The sequence below is a fragment of the Spea bombifrons genome, chromosome 9, assembly GCF_027358695.1.
Source record: "Spea bombifrons isolate aSpeBom1 chromosome 9, aSpeBom1.2.pri, whole genome shotgun sequence".
Lineage (NCBI taxonomy): Eukaryota > Metazoa > Chordata > Amphibia > Anura > Pelobatidae > Spea > Spea bombifrons.
In genome coordinates, this window is record NC_071095.1 from 41,960,409 (window position 1) to 41,976,489 (window position 16,081).

At 41.3% G+C, this 16,081-nt stretch overlaps 1 protein-coding gene across 5 annotated transcripts in view; it reads right to left on the reverse strand.

The window, feature by feature from the left end:
• Positions 1-16,081, reverse strand: part of NUMB (NUMB endocytic adaptor protein) — an 82,583-nt gene that overhangs the window by 42,424 nt on the left and 24,078 nt on the right. The window contains exon 1 of one of the 5 annotated variants that reach the window (XM_053474908.1): positions 9,449-9,536. The exons of the other annotated variants lie outside the window; for them this stretch is intronic. The gene's annotated coding sequence lies outside the window, so the exon portion shown is untranslated. Of the gene's footprint in view, positions 1-9,448; positions 9,537-16,081 lie in introns of those variants that run through there. 5 annotated transcript variants of the gene reach the window in all.

The following is a 16,081-nucleotide window of genomic DNA, read 5'->3' on the forward strand; positions in this document are numbered from 1 at the left end:
CCGGCGACAGGGTCATACGGGTGGGGGGTTCAAAGGCTGGCCTGTGTGGTCAAATCCAAAAGAGGAGCTACTGTAAGCTCAAAGTGCTGAAAAAGTAAATGTTGGTTCCGATAGAAAGGTTTCAGAACACACAGTGCATCACAGTTTGTTGTATATGGGGCTGCGTAGCTGCAGACCAGTCAGGGTGCCCATGCTGACCCCTGTCCACTGCCGAAAGCGCCTACAATGGGCACGTGAGAACTTAACCACGCAGTAATGGAAGAAGGTGGCCTCATCTGATGAACTACATTTTGTTATACATCACGTGGATGGCCGGGTGCGTCACTTACCTGGAGAACACAGGGCAAGCCAGCGGAGGCAGTGTGATGCTTTGGGCAATGCTCGGGTCCTGCCATTCATGTGGATGTTACTTTGACACATGCCACCTACCCCAAGCATTATTGCAGACAATGCACACCCTTTCACAGACACGATATTCCCTGATGGCATTGGTCTCTTTCAGCAGGATAAAGCACCCTGCCATAAAGCAAAAATGGTTGAGGAACGGTTTGAGGAACACAGGAACGTGTTCAAGGTATTGACTTGGCCTCCAATTCCCCCAGATTGCAATCCAATAGAGCATCTGTGGGATGTGCTGGACAAACTAGTCCGATCCATGTAGGGCCCACCACACAACTTACAGGACTAAAAGGATCTGCTGTTAATGTACTGGTGCCAGATACCACAGCACACCTTCAGAGGTCTAGACGGGTTGGTAGCAAGTATCATCACATGATGCTCAAATATCCTATATGGCTGCGATGGCGATTCTATGACACGCCTACCACAACAAAGGCGGCCATCCCATCACCAGGGCCGCGCCCCGAGTGCACAGCACACAGGTGGCAGAGAGGGGCACCAAGCGATTGCCTACAACCTTTTCATGTTGAGTGATGTCATATCCCAGCGCTCACCAGTGAAGAAGCGCCCCCCGGGGCAGAGAAACGAGAGAGTAAGTGAACTACAAAGGTACAGGGGGGGGGGTAGACCGTGAGAAGGGGGGTTTAGTAATGTTCTTGATCCTCATGAAGGAATTGTTAGGCTCCATTCGTTTTTATTATACACAGATGCAAATGCTAAAGTTATTTAATAAAATCCTTTTCATGAATAGACCCTCTTTTTATGTGTTTTTCTGCTTGGGCAGATGGATGGGCCAAATAGTTATCTGCTGACACATTCTATGTTTCTATGCTTTAAAAAAACAAACAAAAGTTATATGGTCAAATTGATGCACACTGTTGTGTATATAAAAATTTTGTACCAAAAAAAAAAACCCTTACTTTCCATGTTTAATATGCCGTGGTGGCACTTTAAGGTCTGCAACTTGGTTTCACTCAGAAAATTGGGCAATCGGGCCCCAAAGACATTCACCATCACTGCTATATGGCATCCCTGATGGTTGCTGGTGCAGGACTCGACCAACCCCAGAGCCAGTAAGCCATGGCACTTAAACGTTCAGATCTGGTTCCGAACTGTCTGTCTAACTCCCCTAGAGATCAATATAAAGTAGCTCTTTCTAGTTCCATAAAAGCAGTCTCGCAGATTTGCCTGCGTTGCTTCTGTCGACAGAAATGTGTCCAGTCCTCTGCTACCTTTTCTTTTCGAGAGCCTAGAAATGCACCGAATATTTGTGTGTGTGGGGGGGACCACAAGTTTTCAATAATAATAATAATAAAGAAACCCCCAAACAAAGCAGGATACAGATTTGCTAGCCGACTTTTGACACAGGGTTAATACACATTTGTAAACATGGGCTGAGATTCTAGCTACTCCTCATTATAGTATGACACTTGAGCAACTGCTTAGTGATGAAATTCCTCTCTTATCAACACAGTCCATCAGAAATATAAGGGCCACATGGGTAAGAGCAGCCAAGATTCTTGTCTGGAAAGCACTCACTTGTTAAAATGGAGAAAGGGTATGTGTGGGATATATATTATACACACACACACACACACACACACACACACACACACACACACACACACACACTACTTTGCAAGTGCTTTAGGCTGTTAAAGTAAGAATGCTTTTAGGAAGAGACATGTTAACAGGTTATGTTATCATTTAACAAAATGTAAAGTGAGTGAACAGAAGTAACAGCCCTTCAGGGATTTTGTAGGCATATAGTTATGTATACGATTAAACAATTATGCTCATCAATTTACTATGTAGGGTCAAAGCACGATTATTGTGCAGGTGAACATATCCAACTGACGGCTGCACACTGTAGGACCCGATCTGACCACAGCAAGGGTAAGTATGGGGGGGGCTATCGGCCAGTGGCCCACCAAGCATTTGCCCTTTTTGTCAGATGGTCTGTCCAGGCTTACTGATCGCTGGTGGTGAAATATCTCCTAAGATTTTAATTGAAGATCTCCTCAGCCCTACAAGCAAAAGGTAGTTTAGATGAACTGAACTTATCCACGCTACAGGCTGTGAAATTTCCCTTTAAGGGATCCAAGGAAAAAGCAATGTCGCCAATCCACCCACCTGTGCGGGTTATTTGCTGCAAAGGCAAACGTCCAAGAAAAGCCCAATCCAATCAATAAGAAAAAGGTTGCTTGCCAACAGTGTTTCTATTAAATGATTGATTTGTCCTTGGTGATACTAGAGATGGTACACTACAACAAGAAATGACCACAACACAGAAACATACAGAGGAAAACAAAGCAGACAACGATAAAATAGTTACCATAAAATAATACCAATATAAACATTTGTATTATTGAGACATGAACATTTAGATACTTCTTTCCATCCATCTATTCTACATAATCAGCGATGGTGTCCAGAGAAGGGTCTAAATTGCTCGACTCTCTTGAGTTAAAACGCAGGAGAAGATTCTGCTCCTCATATATAGTCATGAAAATTAGACCGAACTCGCCATGCTTGGGGTACTTTGACATAGTGGTGGGTTAAACAACATATGGCCATACAGTGTGATGGAATCCCCAATATTTATGCTTTAGATAAGTTTTTTGGTTTTCGGGATTCATAGGGTATGCCCTGCATTCTTGCTTTGTTTTATTTATTTATAATGCCCTATTAAAAAAGGACAAGACGTTTCTGTTTAGCTCCCTGCCTATTACGGTTGTCAATGATGCTTTAATTTACTTACCTCCATGAACTATATCTTTCTACATACATTTTAAATACTTATCTTTTTTTATGAACAGTTGGCATGTCCACTTAAGGTGGAATGTCAACTTGATGGAAACACTTTTTGCCGGGAGAAAAAAGTATATAATTTTCAAGTATTAAATTGTGCAGAACGACATTATATACGATAAACTTCATAGAACTGTTCATCTGAGCACATTCAAACACTGACTCTCCATAAAACTGCTAATTTCAGATGTACTTTCTGATCCCAATGCAGATCTCTGCAGCAGTGTTTGATTTGAGAAGCAGAAAGGCACTTACTTCAAATTACAAAGATTTTTGTATAGTTCATCTGAAATCACACTTTTCCCAAGACTATGTAACTCACCATTTACCATTAAAAGAGCCATTCTAATAGCCATTCTTTATCCTTTTAATAGGTAACAACTCTGACTCATAACAGACAAAAAAAACGGATTTAGAATGCCCAGCACTAAAAATGAGCAATTACATTAAAATGCATTCTTCTTTAACAGAGGTGTCGGTAACATTAAACTGTCCCCACTAATACAACACAACATATATAAAGTTTTCCAGATAGCCATCACATTACACGGTTTCCTGGTATATGACCTGGAAGTACTGCATTTGTTCAACCAAGCTATGGTGTGTGCTTTGCAGGAGTTACAGCCATGCTTGTATGGTTGTGACTTCACTGTTATAATCTATCACAACCCTCCTCTTCAGGCGGAGAGATTAGATGGGAAGCTTAGCAAGTTGCTCAGATGGAGTCCGGTGCTACAGCAGTATAGTTTTACTGGGAGGTGTGACAAGTCAGCTTCTATGGGAATGCTGACAGTTTGTCTTGTCAGAGGGAGACTAGAATTTAGGCAGACATAGTAGATCAGCGTGTGCTGACCTCCTCTGTCCCCCATCTTAAAGGGGGAGGTGTCATGATTAACTCATATAATGTAGTGGATGCATGGAAGGGTAACCCAGCAGAGGTGGTTAGTTTCTTTGTTTAAACATTCAATGAGTTAATCTGAGGTTGATTTAATGTGTTTCTTTGTGAATGCCCTCTGTATCTGTTCTGGCTAGAGGTGTCATCTTCCCAAAGGACCCCTGTAGTGATTCATGGCCTAACTGATAAGGATCCTTAGTTATAGGAATTCCATTCCTATCTTAAGTGGGGGGGTTCCATCACCTTTACCCCATCATAACTTATTGGCACATCAAAGATGGGACCCGATTCTTGGGGATGGTGTCATATAATCAGTCATGTGGTCAGAGGGGCGTTTGCTTGCAAAAGTCTGATTTAGGGACAATGCAGCGACCTCAAAGCAGAACTCCACGATATTCTGTTATCGGAACAACATCGTAAGAAACCATCTGGACTTAAGGAGTTCCCACAGGCCGGCTTATTGGAGAAACTCGTGAGTGAGGGTCCTGTGTTTAAGTCCTATTGTTTTTAAGAACTGTTTGCTGTTTTATTTTTCTTTTGTATGTCTTGTTTTTTGTAATTCTGGCACTGTGTAATCTTTGTCTTTTTGTTATTAAAATATTCATAATCCAAGTCTGTCGAGAGGCCCATGCCCTCCACACAGTCACGGCTTGGCAAGTAGTCCTGACCGTGACAGGTACCATAACACGGTAGCGTGACATTTTAAACATCCCGCAAGTGTTTGCTGCCAGAGTTTAAGACCCAACTCATTAAGAGTGCCGTAAAATGCCTGTATCTGTGACAATGACACTAAGAATAAGCTGTGTTTCATAACATTTAAATTAGAGAAAGGTTGTGGCAGCGTTTTGTTATCCGTTTACTTCCCTTCGTCGCTAAAGCGGGAAGAATGATTCAAATAAAATCTATTGTTGACCTTTGAAAAGCCTCTTCAGTAGATTATGTACAATACACACAAACTTACGCACACTTGTGTTACAGCTTCTGTAACTATTACACAATAATAGTCTACTGCTCCCTAATTTAGGTATAAAACAAACCTCAATTGAGCAATGTCTATCATAGCAAAAACCCTGATATAATGTAACAAAACCCAACTTTTGCTATTGAATAATTTTTGCTGGGAATCTTCACAGGACACTTCAGTCTCTTTTTGTATGGGTACTTTGCTAAGAAATGCATAAGAGCAAACAGAGCTGACACATGGGGTCTGCTATGACATGCATGCTGTCTGCATATAGATCTAAAGTACAAACATAATGCTCTGCAGCATCACATAAAACTCTACACGCAGCACTTATGATCAGCGATGACAGCGGGAGCACACAGACCATCCAAGGAGGCCAGCAGTAGAACTATTATTTTGTTTAGTAAAATAATTTGAAAAATATTTAGTTTCTATGACAACCTAATGCCTACTTTTGTGTCATGTGACCAAATTTATACAAACAAAATAAAAGAGGGGCATTAGCTTAAATGACCAAAGTAGAGGTCCCTCTCCACCCACAAAAAAAGTTAGTGCTGGGAGTTAAGGTTAAACAAAACAACAAAAAAGGAGCTGGGAAAAAAACTCCTTTAAAGAGCATGCAAGATAAGTTATAGCGCAAATGATTATTAAAGCCACAACAAAACTTTTTTTTTGCAGGTTTCTTTTGATGACAAAAGTTAGTTTTAAAATGTAGAGTGTTTTCTGTGTGGAAAAAGTCCTAGTTTAGGGGAAAGTATTGGTATTAAACAATTTTAGAAATTATGTTTATAATAAAAGTGTTATATTAAGCAGAGTACATTGAACACCTTGAAAGGGACACTCCATACACACCTTAATGCATATGATAGTTGCACGGCCACTTTACAATTTTGTGGTGTGTCTTGTATATGAGGGGATTCTACAAGCATTTGCCTTTTCTCTGCCCCCCAGCTACCTTCTGCACACATAAAATTAACAAATTATGATGCACTCTGAAGTTAAAACCAACATTTTCCACCTCTTTACTTAGAAATCGACATATCTGACATCATTGCTGGGTTGCAGTGAAAAAAAAGCATAAAAAAGCATGAATCAGCAAATGGAACCACAAACAGATACAGTGAAGTATGTTGGTTTCCTGTGCAGAGTCAAATTCAAGTCACGGTTTCCTTAAAATATGCCACAGACCGGGTACTGCCAAATACTTGACATTTCAGAGCGAGACACTTATCAGCCTGGAACTAGAAGAAGCGTTACACTATTGTGTCAACCAGAAGCCAACATGCTGTAATCACGGAGATTCCAAAAAGGGCCCCTTGAAAATAAGTGAAAGGGAAATGCTGAATTCACTTAGCTTTTACTTAAATTTACATATGGAACCCATGTTTCTCTATTTCTGTAATCGCATCGGATATTCTTAAAGGGGACTATTTCAACCCAGAAGCAAAACAGAAGCAAACGGTGCCTGAAGACGGCAAATACACACTGCATTTAAAGCAGCGCCCAGAAATGAACACAGCAACAGCCACTGGAAAACTTCATTACCTTTTAGCATTTTTATAGGACAGCGCTTACTCTAAAATAAAGAAAAAAAAGTAGCACACCACAGATAAAAAATAAAATAGATTTATTTAACAGATTACCTAGCAATAGAACATCTTGGATAAATCTATATTTATATTACACAAATGTATTTAGATTTGACATGTTGAAGAGAAAGGTGGAAAATCATGACATAATTCATGTTAGGCTAAACTTAAAGAGGACCTCTTATCTTAGCTGCAGATGTATAGTAAGTATTTTATATTACATTGTTGGCACAAATTGCAAACACTATATAAGCAACGTCAAAAATTTTAATGGTCCGACATCCCCACTAAGGAAAAATACATAAGGGTTTTCTCTGGGAACTTTAATATATGTTCCAAAACAGAATAAAAACTCCACGAATCTGAAGTAGAAACTGCAACTCTGCCACTGCCATCCTCTTCCATGGCACATTGATTCTTGCCACTGGTTGGCTGCTTGAAGCAACCAATCAATGGCAAGAAGGCAAAGGTAATAGGAGCAGTATCCACACATGTACATGGGGACCCCCATCCAGAGCATTCATCAAGCCATCGCCCCCATGACATTTAGCTGGTGGGGGGAAAAGGCAAATGCATATGGAGAGAACAGCAGAATCCTCCCATGCAAGTGCATAATAGGACAATTAAAAAGGATCACACAGTTGGCATATGCATTAAAGTGTATATGATGGCTAGAACGTCCCTTTAGTTACTATTTAAAGAAATATGGTTATGTATAGAGGTGTTCTGGTTCACGCACTACAGCAGCAACTGCAATGCACTTACGCTACTCTACACCAGAATTGCAGTTTATATAAAACCCCCAATGTATTTGCTAAAGATATTATCTCAAATGCTGCAGGTGCACTTTAGAATTTTAAATTATTGCCTTTGAGTTAGCTTTGTGTTGTCTTGCAGCGAGACATGGCTATAAATATTTAACGTATATCACTTAGCATTATGAACAGTGATCTGGCAGTATGCAAAGGGAGGTAAGATCATTCCACACTGCACCATCAGAGAGGACAAAAAAATGACATATTAAACCAGGGCTTGACAAATTTGTTGTGAATCTTGACGCCAGCTAAAAAAGTTAGGAGCCAGGATGGTTAGGAATGATCTGATCATCATCAGCCCACTTACTAAACTCACAGCATTTGACCTGGAAGCACCCTGGGCTTTCAGGTCAGTGCTGTTTTTTGTTGTTTTTTTTTTTTATTATTATTATTTTTTAATAAATGTTTAATTTATACACAATGTTAAATGTTATACACAATTGTGAAATTGAAGGGGTTAACGCTGCACTGTCGCTCTCATGGAGCGATCAGGCAGCAGGGGAGGGTTGGGGGCTGGTCTCCACACTCATGTGGAGACCGAAGAACCCTCTCCCATGTCCCTAAAGCTGCCTTTGGCAGCTGGGAAGCAATTGCTGGTCTATAGACCAGCCATTGCAGGGGGAGTCTCTGATGACTGCTGCAGGCTTCCATGCCTACAGAAGTAAAAGGGCTTGTGGGGGCTCATTTTTGCTGTTGCTAGTCTTCCAGGCAGACCACCAGGAGCAGAGCCCCGTACAAAACGGGAATTAACCCCTAAAATGCTGCGGCATTGAAGGGGTTAACGCTGCCCTGTCGCTCTCATGGAGCGATCAGGCAGCAGGGGGATGTTGTGTCAGGTCCCCACACTTGAACCCCCTTTCCTGAAGCTGCCTGTGGCAGCTGAAAACGCTATTGCAGGTTTTCCTGCAATCACGGTTTCAGCCTACAGGATCACTTTGTGGGAGTGATCTCAGGCTCGGGGGCGGGCTCTGAGTGGCTGTGCTGTCTGCCCAGACTCCTGGTGACGCGGGGGCATTTTTTTGTGGACGTAAGAGGCTGACAAACTCCTAGGCACCATGGCGACATTCTGAGTCGCCATGGCGACCTGGCGCCTGGGATTTGTCGAGCCCTGTATTAAACCACATCAGTCATTCTATAAAAACCATGTGAGATCCTACCTACCAGTATGTTAGTGTGACCGTGTGTCTGCGCACGCAAAGAAAGTATATAACATACACAGTGTGAAAGTATGTTACGGTGTGTAGAAGGCAAGAAAGAAGCTCTATAGTCTAGAATTACAAAAAATTTAAACTATTTAACAGCTTAGAATGTGGACTCTGGGGTAAAATGAACCTCCTGCCATTGGAGGAATAAATAGAACAAACACCTTAGGGTACAAATAACTATGGGCTGCGACCTTCTCTTCTGTGTACGATTTAGACTATATCACCAGTTGTTTATCTAACACCAGTGCAATATGGAGAATTGTCCCCAGGGTAAGTTCCCAAACATCAGTAACAAAAGAGGCATTACTGAATAAAACAGCAAACAAGTAGTGACCTGACAAGGCAGGTGAAAATACACTGTATAAGCCTCCCATATGGCTCCACATCACGATCCCCTAGGTGTAAGATGCAGTGATTCCTATACATCCTGGCATGTAGGAACATATGTTCATGGCTAGGTATTTCTGTGTCTCAGCAATTCCATGGGGTCCAAACTAAGAAATTCTCAGAAGTCTCGAATTATCTATATGCCAACATATCCTTACTAGTACCAATCAAATTTAGAAGAAAAAAAAAAATCACAATGAGTGTGATTTGCTAGGAAAACCATTGAATATGCATTGGTTGAGAATTTAAATAAAATATTGTGAACGCATGAAGACATTTAGCAGAATCCCCTTTTCATACATCTCTAAGCACCTCGGCTTGCATGAGAAAAGTCCAGCCAAACATATCTCCAGTTTGCCAGTGTCCACGTGCGGCATACTCACCGCCAGCTGGCTCAAGTGAGAATTCCAGGTCTAACGAGATCCCCAGGGCGCATGCACAGAAAGCATCAGCAAAGTCTCTCCAAATTCCAATATTTATAATATACTTCAATGTATGTTCTTCATTGGTGGGGGGCAAAGAGACACAGATAGATTGTATGCTCGTTTGAGCAGGGCCCTCTTCACCGGTTTCTGTAAGTCAAAATGTTATGTTCTATACTACTTAGTATGTCCTGTCTACCCATTGTACAGCGTTACAGAATTTGATAGCGCTATATAGAACAATAATAAATATAAAGTACCCCTATAAGTATTTAAAAATCCTGTTTCACACCACAGTCTATGTCCACCACATATTTGACTGCTTAAAATCTATGCTCTAAGTTTAAGCAAACAAAGAATATATATATTTTTTTATTATTATTATTTTTTTTACTTTTTATAAAATGCATAGGGGTTAGTACACAGCTACTTTATGATCCCCCTATAAGTCTGCTTTTTGACCTGTCACATGAAAAACATATTTGGCAGGCACGCTAAGTAGCCATGGCCGATGCATTCACCTTGTCCAAATATACATTTACCAGTCAAACGTAGCCATGGCTACATGTCGCTCTCCATGACCCTGCGGCTATGCGTAGATAAGTAAATACTTAAAGAACTCAAGACGACGGCCTACATCTGTCTGCACGCTGGTTCTTGAAGAGATCGAAACCGGAACCCTTCAAGGATTGAAACAAACATATACCGTATTTGCTCAATTATAAGGCATAATATGCCTTTTAACCCCCTAAATGCCAGAGTGGCATATAGGGGTATAAGCCAATTCTGGAGGCAGAGTGGCACATAGGGGGTCAAAAGGCATAGTGGCATATAGGGGGTATAAGGCATTTCTGGGCAGAGTGGTAAGCCAGGGGGCAGATGTGCATAACTGGGGGGGGGCAGGTTGAAAAAAAAGGAAATAACATTTTCCTATAGGGTCGTCTTATATTCAGGCTTTTTTTCATAAATTAATATTCAGATTTTGGGGGGTCGTCTTATAATCGAGCAAATACGGTAAATAAGATGTAATGTTTCTTTGTCTGTGTCATTCTAATTCTACTAGTAGACATAGCAATGTATTTTCCAATATTTTATACAGTGCACATGTTCTGGGTGAATGGTGAATGCGCGCAGTAGTGTGCACACGCAGGTACTCTCCATATGCCGGCTCCAGCACTGGATTGCAAAAGGGCACCGCACACATGCGCAAAATGCATTCCTAGCGATTTTGTTTTAATCAATCACTTTTTGTTACATATGTTGGTAGGCATTCTTCATTTATGGAGCTGTATGGGGCATTAGACAACCCTAATCCAACCCTACCACCTTGTCTTGGCAGGTTGGGGTGCCGCTGTGCTGGACAGCCCCCCCCCCCCCCACTGCTCCAAGGGGCGCTGTGTGGCAGGTCAGCAGCATCCACCAGTAAACAAAGAAAGTAGCAATCAGAGCCGGCCTTAGGTGTTCTGGTGCCCTGTGCGGACTACGCCTCTGGCGCAACCCCCCCCCCCAAAAAAAAAAGAAAGGAAAAAAATCTTGTAACAAACAAATAGCTTTCATTAAACAAAACATTTTTTTAAATATTGAAAAAACTGGACCCCAGAAAGCATTTCCTTGGGCTCTGCTCCACGCTCCCTAGCATGCAATCACTCCCTCCACTACCACACCAAAGACTGAAAATCACATGTTAACGCAGCATTGAAGGTATAGATCAAATAAACAGAATCAGACATACAAACCCTCTATTTGTAGGTCTACGATAATAATATATGGAAACAGAGCGTACCAGATACAGATCAACAGAATAACACACCCAGCTTTGCAGCTATAAATCAATTGGAATTCACATATGAACCTAGCATTAAAAGGTATAGATAACCCCCCTAAATTACAGGCATAGATCACAAGTTGCACACCCCAAAGCCAGCCCTGGTGTCCACATTCCCCACATAGAACCTGACCAGCACCCAGATTACACACATATTACAGCCCAGCCTGAGCCAACTTTGTCCCCAAACAGCCCAGTGTAAGACATCTTTGTCGGCAAACTATGTACCCCCTCTTCTCACTATCCATCCCCTCTCCCACTTCTCACTATCTACCCCATCTACCCCCTTCTTATCGGCCCCTTCTCACGTTCCCCCTTCCCTCCTCACTGCCTCCCCCCCTCTCTGTCTCCCCCCTGCCCCTTCTCACTGCCTCCCCACAGTCTGAACCCCCCCTCTGCCTCCTCTCCCTACTTCTCATTTTACTTGCTTATCTTGTTGCTGGAGTCCGTCTTCCTGCTCTGCCGCGATGCGCGCTTCACAGCTGAGCGCCGAAATATGATGTCATATTCCGGCGCTCAGTAGGAAACGCCGGCACCGTGATGGAGATCAATGCCTCGCGTAGGAGAGTGAGGGGCGCCGAGCGGTTGCTGAAAACTTCATGATCGACCGCTTGGCGCCCCTGTTTCTCCTCCGCATTAAATAAAGTTTAAAAGAAAAAAAAAAAATACTTTTTCTATTCCCGACTCCCGGGCAGGCGCCCCCCGGCTGCCACAGCACACAGGTTGCACAGGTCGCACACCCCTAAGGCTGGCCCTGGTAACAACGCTTGTTTAGGTTGTGAAGGGATACATTTTTATTTAACATGTGCTTGATACTATAATCTAAATATTAGGAATGAGCTACACAACACAGTAAGTTCATTATGCAGAGCACAGCAATAACGGGTGAACAAGTCCGCAGCAATCAGTACAATTATTCCGCTCCGGTGACTTTCACCAAGAAATATACAGCGAGGTGATGAAAAAGAATGTGCTAGATTTACAAACGAGGGAATTCTCTGCCCCATGCTAGAAGCCACAGCATATATTCACATTTTAGTGCAGTGCTAATTCAGAGGGGGGTCTGCAACATACCAACAACTTGCATGAAAAAGCTCTGAAGATTCCAAAAAGAGGTAAAATAAAGTAAATTCATTATAAAAGCAGACGGGGGACGATCCTCGGCGCATAAACAAAAATGTAGATTTATAGGGCCTGATATGTATACCTGTACCAAAAAGCAAACACTCGCAGGCAATAAATGCCTTATGTTTATCACCCCATTTTCCCTCTAGATTGTAAGCTTGCGAGCAGGGCTCTCTCCACCAAATGTATCGGTTTGTCTTAGTCTGTCAATTCTTGTCTTGTCATATCCCTTGAATTTATGTATTGTATTAAGCGCTGCGTAAACTGTTGGCGCTATATAAATAAAAGATAATAATAATAATAATAATAATAATAATAAACCGTACAGCCTTTAGCGTCCTGTCCAATAAACATCACACAAGGATTAAAGCGCACGAGAAGGTGTCACTTCCCAGGGATATCAAAGGATAAACCGTGTCGATCCAGAGGGCTGATTGAGTTTGAGCAGAAGTAGCTCACTTATAAACACATCCAGAGTATAATCCTTGGGGCAGCAAGCAGGACGTTTAATTTGATAAAAACGAAATCTCTGCCACTCATCCTTTTTTTTTTTTTTTTTTCAGCCACTGTTTTAGTTTGAAGGATATTCAGTGATGAGGACGATTCATGACGTGGTCTAAAAAATGTAAAGAAAGCAAATATGTAGGCAGGCTTACAGTTCCTCTTTACCACAATCCCCAAAAGTAAAACAGTGCATCGATCTAATATTACAAAATGTACCTTAAATTCCAATGCAAAATCTGTACGGCGCGTGGCAAACAAGAACGTTGAAAATTAACAGAGGTCAGGAGAGAAAGGAGAATACAGTATGGAAAACTATTTCAAAATGTTGCCTAGGGCGGGTGGTAGAGAGATATGATTCATGCGAGAATAATCATACAGCAGCACTTTGGTACAAAAAGTCATAGTCTGGAGAACACTCAACCAAAAAACAGAATGACTACAATCATTAGATTGCAAAAAAAAAAAATTCTATAGACAACCGGATTGTATGACACCAAGGAATCTACCGGTGCTATTTAAAAAGACAATAGCCTAAGGCGAATGGGGCACAGGTGATACACATGAGACACGTCTAATCAACCCGCAAAGACGCCCGATCGGGAGAAGCGCAAAGGGAAGAGACAAAATACTGCGAGGATCACACTGTTCTATCATGGAAAGACGAGATGCATTTCAACTGCGCTACTGCACAAATTACACGCAAGAGGTTGCGCCTCACAGCAGATTCATGTAACCTATAACCACAGGCCATTTGTACAATACACAAAGTGTTTAGCTACTGCCACATCACTGCTAACTGTGCAAACGCTGCTGAAAGCAAAGCCGATGACAAATTCAGCAGCCACGTCACATAGGAAAGAAAGCTGCCCCACTTCCCAGCAGCGAGCCGCAGCGTGACCGGCATTAGCATTGGCTACAACCACTCAACTGAATAAAACGAACATTAGCAGGAAAAGAACGAGAAATTCATATTGAAACATACTGAATAGCAAGGAGGGCCGTGTAGATGGGTTTTTGACCGTGTTTTCTTTAGCCAAGCCGCCAGCAAGCCAGGGCAATGAAACTCAAGAACGCATTTCCTATTTATACTGAAACACCATCCTCCTGCAAATTAACACTCGGTACAAATGCGATCCATGACGGCTTTCACAGCAGGTGACGTGATGTCAGTTCAAGATTGCAGTACCATTAACATGTTCTTTCCCACAAAACACCCTCCTCCTACATCCACAGCAGCAGGTCTGGGACCATGAACAAAATCAATTAATGATAGACTGTTATATATATTATATATAAAGTATTACTATTCACTGTAAACAAGTTTATCTGAAGCCCTTGGTTGGAGAAAGGTATAAGATATTAGTAACCAAACCTTAAATCATTTAAACTACTATTAACCATACCTCCTTTTTTATGAGTGAAAGTCCCCCTTTGTCCTCTGTCCTTATTTTCTAGGATCTGAGCATGCTTTCTGAACTGATAAAAGGTCACACAAAATTACCCACATTAAGAATGCTGGAAAACACTATATTATCACTGTTACTCCTTTAGTGATATTAGCTCCTCGGCCTGACTACAGATGTTCATAGAAAACACAAATAGCTCCTCACAGGGTTATTTTCTGGACCAAGCAAAAGTATAAGATGATGGTGCCATACAAATTAAACAAACAACTATATTAATAACAATCATTGACTCCTGAGCCTAGACCCAAGATATAAAACGCCAATGTGAAGAAAGTAGATACCACACACTAATTTTTTCTCAATATGCACTAATGTCACCTGCATTTAATTAAGAGCATATACAATGGGGGGGGGGATCAAACATTGTGGGACTACATGTATCTTTCTTAACCCCTTAAGGACCGGGCTCATTTTTCGTTTTCTACCCTGTGGGACCGAGGCTGTTTTGACACTTTTGTGGTGCTTGTGTTCAGGTGTAATTTTCTCCTCACCCATTTAGTGTACCCACATAAGTTATATATTGTTTTTTTCAGGACATGATGGGCTTTCTTCAGATACCATTATTTTGATCGTATCATCTTATTTACTATAAAAAAAATAAAAAAAACATGGTGAAAAATTGAAAAAAAAGACATTTTATGACTTTTATTTGAAAAATCTTTTACTCACCTAAAAAAGCAAGTAAAAAAACTAGCTAAATAGATTCTACTACTTGTCCTGAGTTTAGAGATACCCAATGTTTTTATGTTTTTTTGCTGTTTTTTGTACGTTATAGGGCAATAAGTACAAGCAGCGTTTTATGATTTCCAAATCTTTTTTAACAAATCTGGTCAGTCTGCCTCCATCTCCTCTTTGGAACATCTTTGAAGCCGGTTAACTCAATTTAACCCATTCAAACCATATATTTTTGAAAACTAGACACCCCAGGGTATTCCAAATGCTGTTATTTTAACCCTTTCCATGCACCAATTATACAACTACACTTTGTCAAACTTTGTAATAGTAATTTTTTTTATTTTTTTTTCCACACAAATTGTACTTTAGTTATAGATATACAGGTTCTGGTATATGCCACTGTCAAACAACACCCCAATGTGTGTTCAGGAACATCTCCTGAGTGCAGTGATACCCGACATGCATGGGTTTGTCAGATTGTTTGGCTGGTAAAAGGCTACTTTTGGGGCATGCGTAATTCAGGTGGTCATTTGGTCATTCTGCCTCCATCTCCTCTTTGGAATATCTTTGAAGCCGGTTAACTCAATTTAACCCATTCAAACCATATATTTTGTAAAACTAGACACCCCAGGGTATTCCGAATGCTGTTATTTTAACCCTTTCCATGCACCAATTATAGAACTACACTTTGTCAAACTTTGTAATAGTAATTTTTTTCACACAAATTGTACTTTAGTTATAGATATACAGGTTCTGGTATATGTCACTGTCAAACAACCCCCCAATATGTGTTCAGGAACATCTCCTGAGTGCAGTGATACCCCACATGCATGGGTTTGTCGGGTTGTTTCAGATTTAAAATGCCACATTTGGGAAGTGCGCTTTTTTCTCTCCATTTTGGTCAGTCTGTACCTATGCCCTATCTGTGAGCTAGGCCACTCCAATTTACCCCATCAGCCATTTTTTTTATATATTAGACACCCCTTGGGTATTTGAAGT